This window comes from Asparagus officinalis, chromosome 10 (genome assembly GCF_001876935.1).
Source record: "Asparagus officinalis chromosome 10, Aspof.V1, whole genome shotgun sequence".
Lineage (NCBI taxonomy): Eukaryota > Viridiplantae > Streptophyta > Magnoliopsida > Asparagales > Asparagaceae > Asparagus > Asparagus officinalis.
The window spans coordinates 10,526,984-10,535,670 of NC_033803.1; the positions used below are offsets into that span (position 1 = coordinate 10,526,984).

The 8,687-nt window shown below is 39.5% G+C and overlaps 1 non-coding gene across 1 annotated transcript; it reads right to left on the minus strand.

The window, feature by feature from the left end:
- Positions 5,023 to 5,095, minus strand: TRNAA-AGC. The gene has a single exon. It is a non-coding gene; the product is annotated as a tRNA-Ala (tRNA).

Sequence of the window (8,687 nt, forward strand, 5' to 3'; positions counted from 1 at the left end):
ATTTTGCTGAGGCGTGTCTAGCACAGTTCTCTCCATTCTGATCCCGTGCTCATAGCAGAACTTCTTGAATCCGGTGTCTTCATACTCACCACCATTGTCGGTCCTGAACTTCTTTATTTTCAGACCGGTCTCATTCTCGACCATAGCTTTCCATCTCCTGAAAGCTTCAAATACTTCTGACTTATGCTTCAGAAAGTAGACCCACACTTTCCGAGAGTGATCATCGATAAAAGTCACGAAGTAGTGTTTTCCACCAATGGACACGGTGGTTGTTGGTCCCCACACATCTGAGTGAACGAGCTCTAGCTTCTGCTTCCTGGGGGTTCTGCCACTCGTCTGAAAGCTGACTTTCTTCTGCTTTCCAAGTATACATTCTTCACACATATCCATCTCTACTGACTATAGTCCTGGGAGTTTTCCCTTTGTGTGCATGATCTTCATCCCCTTTTCACTCATATGACCGAGTCTCTGGTGCCACACCTTTGAAGTTTCATTGCCTGCTGCAACTGAGATCAAATAACGTGCACCTGCTGTCATATATAGGGTACCAGTCTTTTTGCCTCGGGCAATCGTCATTGCGCCTTTTGAGATCTTCCAATCATCTCTATGGAAGGTCGTGGTATATCCTTCACCAGCCAACTGGCCTACGGATATTAAATTCTTTCTCAGGTCGGGAATATGCCTGACATCCTTCAGCTCTCATACTGACCCGTTCAACTTAATTTTCACCACGTCTTTACCCACAATAGCACATGGTTGATCATCACCAAGATATACGTATCCAAGATTTCCGGGGGTATACTTCTCGAAGAATTCTCTCTGAGAGGTAGCATGAAACGACGCTCCTGAATCTAACACCCAAGATTCCTCCTTGCTCTCCAAAGAGCATATCAATGCGTCGTCTCCTCCTGAAGTGGAGGTGACATTCACCTCTGCCTTCGCCTCCTTCTCCTTCTGTGCACTCTTGCACTGATTCTTATAATGCCCGGTCTTTCCACAATTCCAACACTCGATAGCCTTCGAGCTGTTGCTTGGATTCCTTGATTTGGACCTCCTGTCCTTTGATCTACCTCTGAAGTTTGATTTTCCTCGTCCGTTTCCTCTGGTTGAATTTCTACCTCTTGACTCTGTATGCAATACTGAAGAGGTTGTAGCTTCACCAGTCTCTCGCCGTCGGATCTCCTCACTGAGAACCAAATCACGAACGTCGCTGAACTTCAACTTTTTCTTTCCCGACGAGCTACTCACAGCTGTGACTGTAGCGTTCCAACTCTCTGGTAGGGAAGACAAAAGTATCAACGCCCGAACTTCCTCATCAAACTCAATCTCAACTGAACTCAATTGGGTTGTAACCGTATTAAGTTCATTGAGGTGTTGTGCTACTGACGCGCCTTCCGCCATTTTCAGATTGAATAACCGCCGCATCAAATGAACTTTGTTCGCGGCTGATGGCTTCTCATACATGTTTGAGAGTGCTGCCATAAGACCTGCCGTGGTCTTCTCCTTCGCTATGTTGAACGCAACATTGCGAGTCAACGTTAATCTGATAACTCCGAGGGCTTGTCTATCTAGAAGGTTCCACTCTTCTTCCTTCATAGAATCCGGCTTCTTCCCCGATAGTGGTTGATACAGATTTTTTTGATACAGATAATCCTCTATCTGCATTTTTCAGAATCCGAAATCTGTTCCATCAAATTTCTCAAGTCTTATTTTCCCTTCATCTGCGGCCATGGCTCCCACTTGAATCTGACTTCCTCTAGATCGTTTCACGCTCTAATACCAGTTGTTGGGAATTTAACGCCTAAATCCCTAATGCAACGGAAACGCAGAATAGAAAAAGTACACCAAGTTTTAACGAGGTTCGGCAACTGCCTACGTCCTCGGGAGCCACACAGATAATTTCTTATTAATCAAACAAGAAATTACAATTGAAGAGCAAATCTCTAAACTGAGATTTCTCAAATAAACACTGTTGCTACAGTGTTAATAATTAAAGGGAATAAACCCCTTTCAAATCTCACTTGAGAATAATTAAACAACCCACTTATAAAACCCCTCTTTTCTTTTCTCTCTCTCTCTCTCTCTAATCTTTTTCTTAATCTCTTCTTAAATCCCCCTCAACCGAAGCTGGGGATTAAAATCGCTGCTGCGATTTGAGTGATGGAACGCTACTGCGTTTTGGGGAGAAAAATTCGGGGAAGAGGAGAGCCGCCGCCAGAGAGAGATCGGGGGGAGCAAGGAACATCGAAACCCTAGGGTTAGGGTTTGCTTTTATAGGCGAATTCGATGGGGGCTGGCGACAGCCTGTCACCAGCGCACAAGTGGGACGCGAGGGTCGGAAGCCTGAAGGTCGCGTCTGCCCCCAAACGAGGGTCGCGTCTGTCCCCAAACGAGGGTCGCGTTCGTCGTGGCCGAGGGTCGCGTTTCGCTCGAGGGTCGCGTCTTCTCCGAGCTCGTCGGAGCTCCTCGTCGCCGGCGGAGGTTGGTTTCCACCCCTAATTCTAACACTCTGACCAGTGAAACCCCATCTACTTCACTGGGATGAGCTAATAGGCTCACTCCAACCTACTTTGGTAGCTCATTAGTAAATAAGTTGTCAAACTATAAATTGGATACACCACCATTATACATACAAAGGAGTAACTGCAATTGACTACCTCTTATAAACAAAATAGAAATATTGATGCTGTTACATAATTATGATGAGATTATGAAATTCCAAGAGTAGTATATTCCTTGGACGTTTTAGATTCCAACTAGAAGCACATATACACTCTATAATTTCACCTCAAGAACTCAAGAATTACACTTTGGAAAAGATTTACTTTAGGAGGCAGCACTGGATAGGCTGGATTAGCCACCTCCATAATTTTGGAAAAGATTTACTTTAGGAGGCAGCACTGGATAGGCTGGATTAGCCACCTCCATAATGTAATCTGTAAGAAGGTCGGATTCTTCGCAAAAGCGATCATAACCATCTTTGCACATATCTCCTCTCTCTCATGATTTCAGTTTGATTTTGGAATCTAATGGCATTCCTAGGGGACAAAGCGGATAGACTGCTGCGATCTGTTCTGTTCCCGTCTATTTATTGGTGTTTATGGAGGGCAAGGAGCAACTTGATCTTCCAACAGACTGCGATCTCACCCCGTGTGCTGCTAGCATCTAACATCTCACACTTCGTAACTTCATGGGTACAGTCCAACCAAGAGAGCTGTCATCGTGCAGAAGGTGGTGGCTGACAGAGGACTAGCACAGCTGCTGTTGACGGTTGACTCCTCTTCCCTTGACATGGCTAGGGTGGGGGACAATTTCTGATGATACAGACTCAGAAAAAACTCTTAAATGTAATTATTACTCTATAGTGATACTTACAGACTTTAGCTTTTGATGTTTATAGGAGCTTTGTGTAAGCTCCAAATTCGGTATTCTCTCTTACCTATATCCTTCTCTTGAACAGCTTAGTCTAAGTTCTCCCCTCCTTTTTTCCCATCCTTAGTAATAGATGACGGGTATGGTCCTCTTCCTACTCTTAGGATTGGGACTCTTGGATGAGGAATTAGACTATAGATTTCAAGGTTAAGATAGGATTTTTGGATTATTAATGATATATGAATAGGGTATCTCACCCTAGCTATTTTTTCCGTTAAAAAAAAATTAGCTAGCAAAAGATACTGAGTAGTGAAACCCATGCACCTACTCCAAAATAAAGGCTTCCATTCGATCGAGTTTAAATTTCGGAATGGTAAGGTGTCATAAGCCAGTACCTTGATGGCTGTACATTTTTGAATGACACTTTTTAGACAAAAGTTTTCTTTACGATGATGGTCTATATCCAGATGGCTGTACATTTTTGAAAGGACTCAGGTTAATAAAGATAGTTAAAAACTTTGAACGTTCAACTACGTTGACGCAAGAAGCCCCTCTCACTCTGAAATATATCTCAACCCCAAGAATGCTGTTTGTGTGTGTGACTACGTGGGTGGGTTGTGTTGTGCATCCTTGTGTGATGATATCAGGAAGGCTGGTCTAGAGTTTCTTTTTCTTAGATTTTTTTTCAAAGGACTCGTGCATGCTGGTGGAATGATACCTTAGGAAGGCTGCAGGTTTTGAGTTTTATATATATAATGTGCTGACATAATAACAAGTTGGCCTTTTTGCATGAATTCGACTTGAAAGTTGGTATGTTGAACAAATTGGGGCACGGCGCATTAGCTGACTTTTGGGTTTTATTTTTTATTTATTTTTTTTTTGATACGCTCAAAAAATTGAGTATAAGGGCTTCTCCAACCGGACGCTAAAACACCAAGTTAGCGTCCGGTTCTCACTCCAACCGAGCGGCATCGCCCCGCTAAAATAGCGGGCCGCTATAGTGTTGAGCCAGAAATGGCGCAACACTGTAGCGATGGCACTTTTTTTTTTGTAAAACTTGAAATGGAAGGTCTTTTATAAGAAGAAATACAGAAAAACTTTTTTCTTCTTTTGTTATTTATATTTGTATTAATAATATATGTTATTTTATATTAACTATTATAATGAAATTAGAGTATAAAATAATTATTAAAATAAAATTCAACAATAGAAGGAATATTTTAAATAGATAAAAATGTTAAAAGATAAGAATAATAAAAAGAATATTCTTTTTGGTGTAACATTTGGTGTAATGGGTTGGAGATGGAATAGTGATTTGGTGTAAAAACTACACAAACTTGGTATAAAAACTACACTATTTTGGGTTTTATGGTTGGAGATGCTCTAAGTGACATATTTACACTTCGTAGGTAGCGGTCGTCTTAAAATGAGGCAAAAGACGTACAGGGATTTTTATCATGCAAAAAATGAGGACGAAGCTTACTTCGCAAATTAGAAGGATAAATAATAAATTTGGGATAACTAAATGCTCATTTTAATTGAGCTCTTTTGCCTCGAGAATTAAAATGATATTCATTTAAGGGCCATCGCGGTCCCTGGAACTACTAGCTAGCAAAATATATGGGTTTAGAAAAACTAAAAACCAGTCGTTGGAGATGCGGGGTATCGATCCCCGTACCTCTCGCATGCTAAGCGAGCGCTCTACCATCTGAGCTACATCCCCTTGTTTGTTATATGTTCAATCAAAATTTATATAATTGCTTTATATAGATCCTTTTGCCCACACAAAAGCTTACAACTATTCAAGGTGGATTCACGGGATTAAAATTGAATCTATGGAATATGAATGGTATTCGTAAAATTGCAAGCTTCATCCAAAGGCCTATCACTGAAGATCAGTTAACTGCATCCAAGCAGGAGTGTTACATCATATCCGTATTCGAGGAAATATTCGTAACCGTATCCATTAGGTTATGAACATGGTTACGCAAATTCATAACCTACAAAATATAGTTATGAATATGATTTTATAGTGAAATATTCAGTACGTATCAGAAATATCTAAATACATATTAGTCATACCATTACAATGGTTTTAATCCTTAAATTATGGATTTGAGGTTAATTTTGATAATCAAAATGTCTAATCTTAATTTTTCAAATATAATGAACATATTAATAAGCTTTGTTGTATCACATAAACTATATTTATCTCAATATTGTCTAGTTTTCTCATCTTTGTTTTGTATTCGCATGCATATTCGCTTATATATCTGCATGTATATCTGTGTCCGTCTGCGATTTTAGTAGATATATATATGAATTTTCCTTACCAATGTATATCTGTATCCGTATCCGTATCCGTGATGAGTAATGGATATGGATATGGTAATTATCATATTCGAGCAGTATCCAGACCAAATGTGCCACCATGGACCAAGCAGCGTCTCTCTTATGCCCATGTGCTTGTAAAAGTCACTGCTGGATTTTCAACTTTTAGCGACGGAATTTTCCGTCGCTAAAAGTCCATTTTCCGTCGCTAAAGGTTTTAGCGACGGAATAAAACAAATTCCGTCGCTAAAATATCGACGCTACATTCAGGGTCCCTAATTGAGGTTTTAGCGACGGAATTTCCGTCGCTAAATTTTAGCGACGGAATATTAGCGACGACCAAGTCGGCGGTATTATTTTTTAATAAAATAATATAAAACTTTTAGCGACGGAACGGCCGTCGCTAATAAATGTATTAGCGACGGTAATTCCGTCGCTAAAAGTAGTATTAGCGACGGAATATTTTTAAAAAAAATTAAATCAGTTTTTTTTCGTGCATGTTTTCCGTTGCTATATGGATATTTAGCGACTACAAAACCGTCGCTAATGTTTATTTTAATTTTAATACTTTTTTATTATTCATTTTTTTATTATTTTATATTTTTTGTGCACGTTTTCCGTAGCTAAATAATTATTTGGCGACGGAAATACCGTCGCTAAATAATTATTTAGCTACGGAAAATCCGTAGCTAAATAATCATAAATTTAAAAAAAACATTTTGAAAATTATTGAAAAAATCCTGTACAATATCGATACTAAATTTAAAAAACCTGTTCAATCAACAATATAATATTCAATCTCACGCATATATCACAAATCTATTTCAATAAAAACAAATAAAAGTTTCCCGACATATCAGTAGTAAATATTGTTTATACAACACAAGAAATTGTTTTCAAAGTTAACATATCAGAATCAATCCTCCTGATCATCATCATCATCCTCATCCTCAACACGACCTGCATTACCCCCGGCTACACCTTGTGAAGAAGTCCCCGCCTGCAAATATAAATCAAACGTTAATAAGGGTGTGCAACCGTTAATAAGAGTTCAAATATAAATCAAACGTTAATAAGGGCGTCTACGGAGTTTCACGAAGTATATGTGCTGTGGAGGATATATTCTACGGAGTTTCAAAAAGTGTATGTGCATTGGAGGATATGTTCCAAGAAGTATATGCCAGGTGCATTGATTTAAAAAGTGTATTATATAACCAAATACACTTAGAACATGCGTAAGCATATATCCAAGTAGTGTCCATCGAAGTTTCAGTGTTGGGTACGGGTACGACACAAGTAAGGCTCTGGACAGAACTATCCACGCAACAGAGGTCTGACAAATCAAACAATAGAACAAACCACAAATTAACAGTTATAATTGGCACACCAGAACACTTATGGGTTCAACGTTATTAACAGTTATAATTGGCACACCAGTTAGAATAGTTATAATTAGCACACCAGATAATAATTAAAACGCTTATGAATTAGCAAGTGACTAATGTCAGGGTCATGATTTGATTATAGAAATATTAGAAGCATAAAGGTGAATAGATTAGAAAGTTCCCTCATATCAAATATTGGAAGACTAAATCTATGTTCACACAAGATAGTACATCAACTACTAGAATAACATAGGAAGCAATTCCATGGCGCGAAGCCCAAAACATAAGACTAGCAAAAAGATTATCACATTATATATCATAAGATGAACCTAATTATAAAGTAACAAGTAAACACTACAATATACAATAAACTTGGCCATTGGCCAAGGTGCGGATACACTGATACATAACTAAGTACTTCCTAATAGTGGCATACATATCACAAATTTGATAAAGCAATATATGTTTAAGGCACAAGCAAAATGATACATACAAGCAATATATGTTTGGGCTTTGTGTTAGGGTTAGAGTTAGGGGTTTGTGTGTAACAGTTTGTATCAGTGTGTATCGTTTGTGTGTAACACCCAATCCTCATTCCTCCCCCCCCCAAACCAATCACATAACGACCACCATTACACAACACCACAGCCAACCAACCAACCAACCCACCAACCAATACCACCAACACTACGCACGCATACACCATCAACAACACTACGCACGCAAGTATAAATTTTGAGGTTTGTGTTAGGGTTAGAGTTAGGGTTTGTGTGTAACAGTTTGTATTAGTATGTATCAGTATGTACGATATCATCTAATTAAAAAAAAAAGCAAAGTATATATATTACCTGTGACGACAGAAAATGTCTCCTATATGCCTCCTGAGCCTCCTGAGGTAGAGTCGACATGAATTGTGTGAACTCCAATACGATCTGCTCCCGACGCCTCCGTTCTTCCTCTAGAGCCTGCTGATATGTTGTTTGCTGCGACAGGCGATCTTCAATCGCTTTTAATCGCTGCTCCATCGAGTCTTGATATGAACTGCTTCCTGGTGTTCCTTGTGGTGCTGCAGACTCGTAGGTGCTACTAGACTCGTGCGGCCTCTGCTCGGATCCTCTCCACCGATATCTGTTCTTCCTACTAGGTCCAATGACCGTCTCGATGATGGAGTCCTCATCCTCTCTACTTAGCCGGGCAGGAGTGTTAGAACAGACCTGAGACTGAGTCAATTGCTCCTCTACCTTGGCATGTAATTTTTCCTGCGATATATCAAAACAACCCGGGCAAGTCGACTTAATAATGATGCATTGATATGAAATTGAATATATAAATGAACTGCTACTTACAGCCAGATCCTTATTCTTTGCTTTCTTCTCTTCATTGGCGTAATTCGGGCTCCAGGAAGTCAGAATACGATCTGCAAAATGTCTGAGATCTCCCCTTCCCTATTTTATTCAAATATATCATTAACCAATAACACATAAATTATACTCAACGTAAAAGCTAATATATTATATACCTCAAGCTCTAATTGATGATAATGCTGGCTGAATGTCCTGGAGCCCCCGTGATGCTCGTAATTGCGAGGCGCGTTGCGAT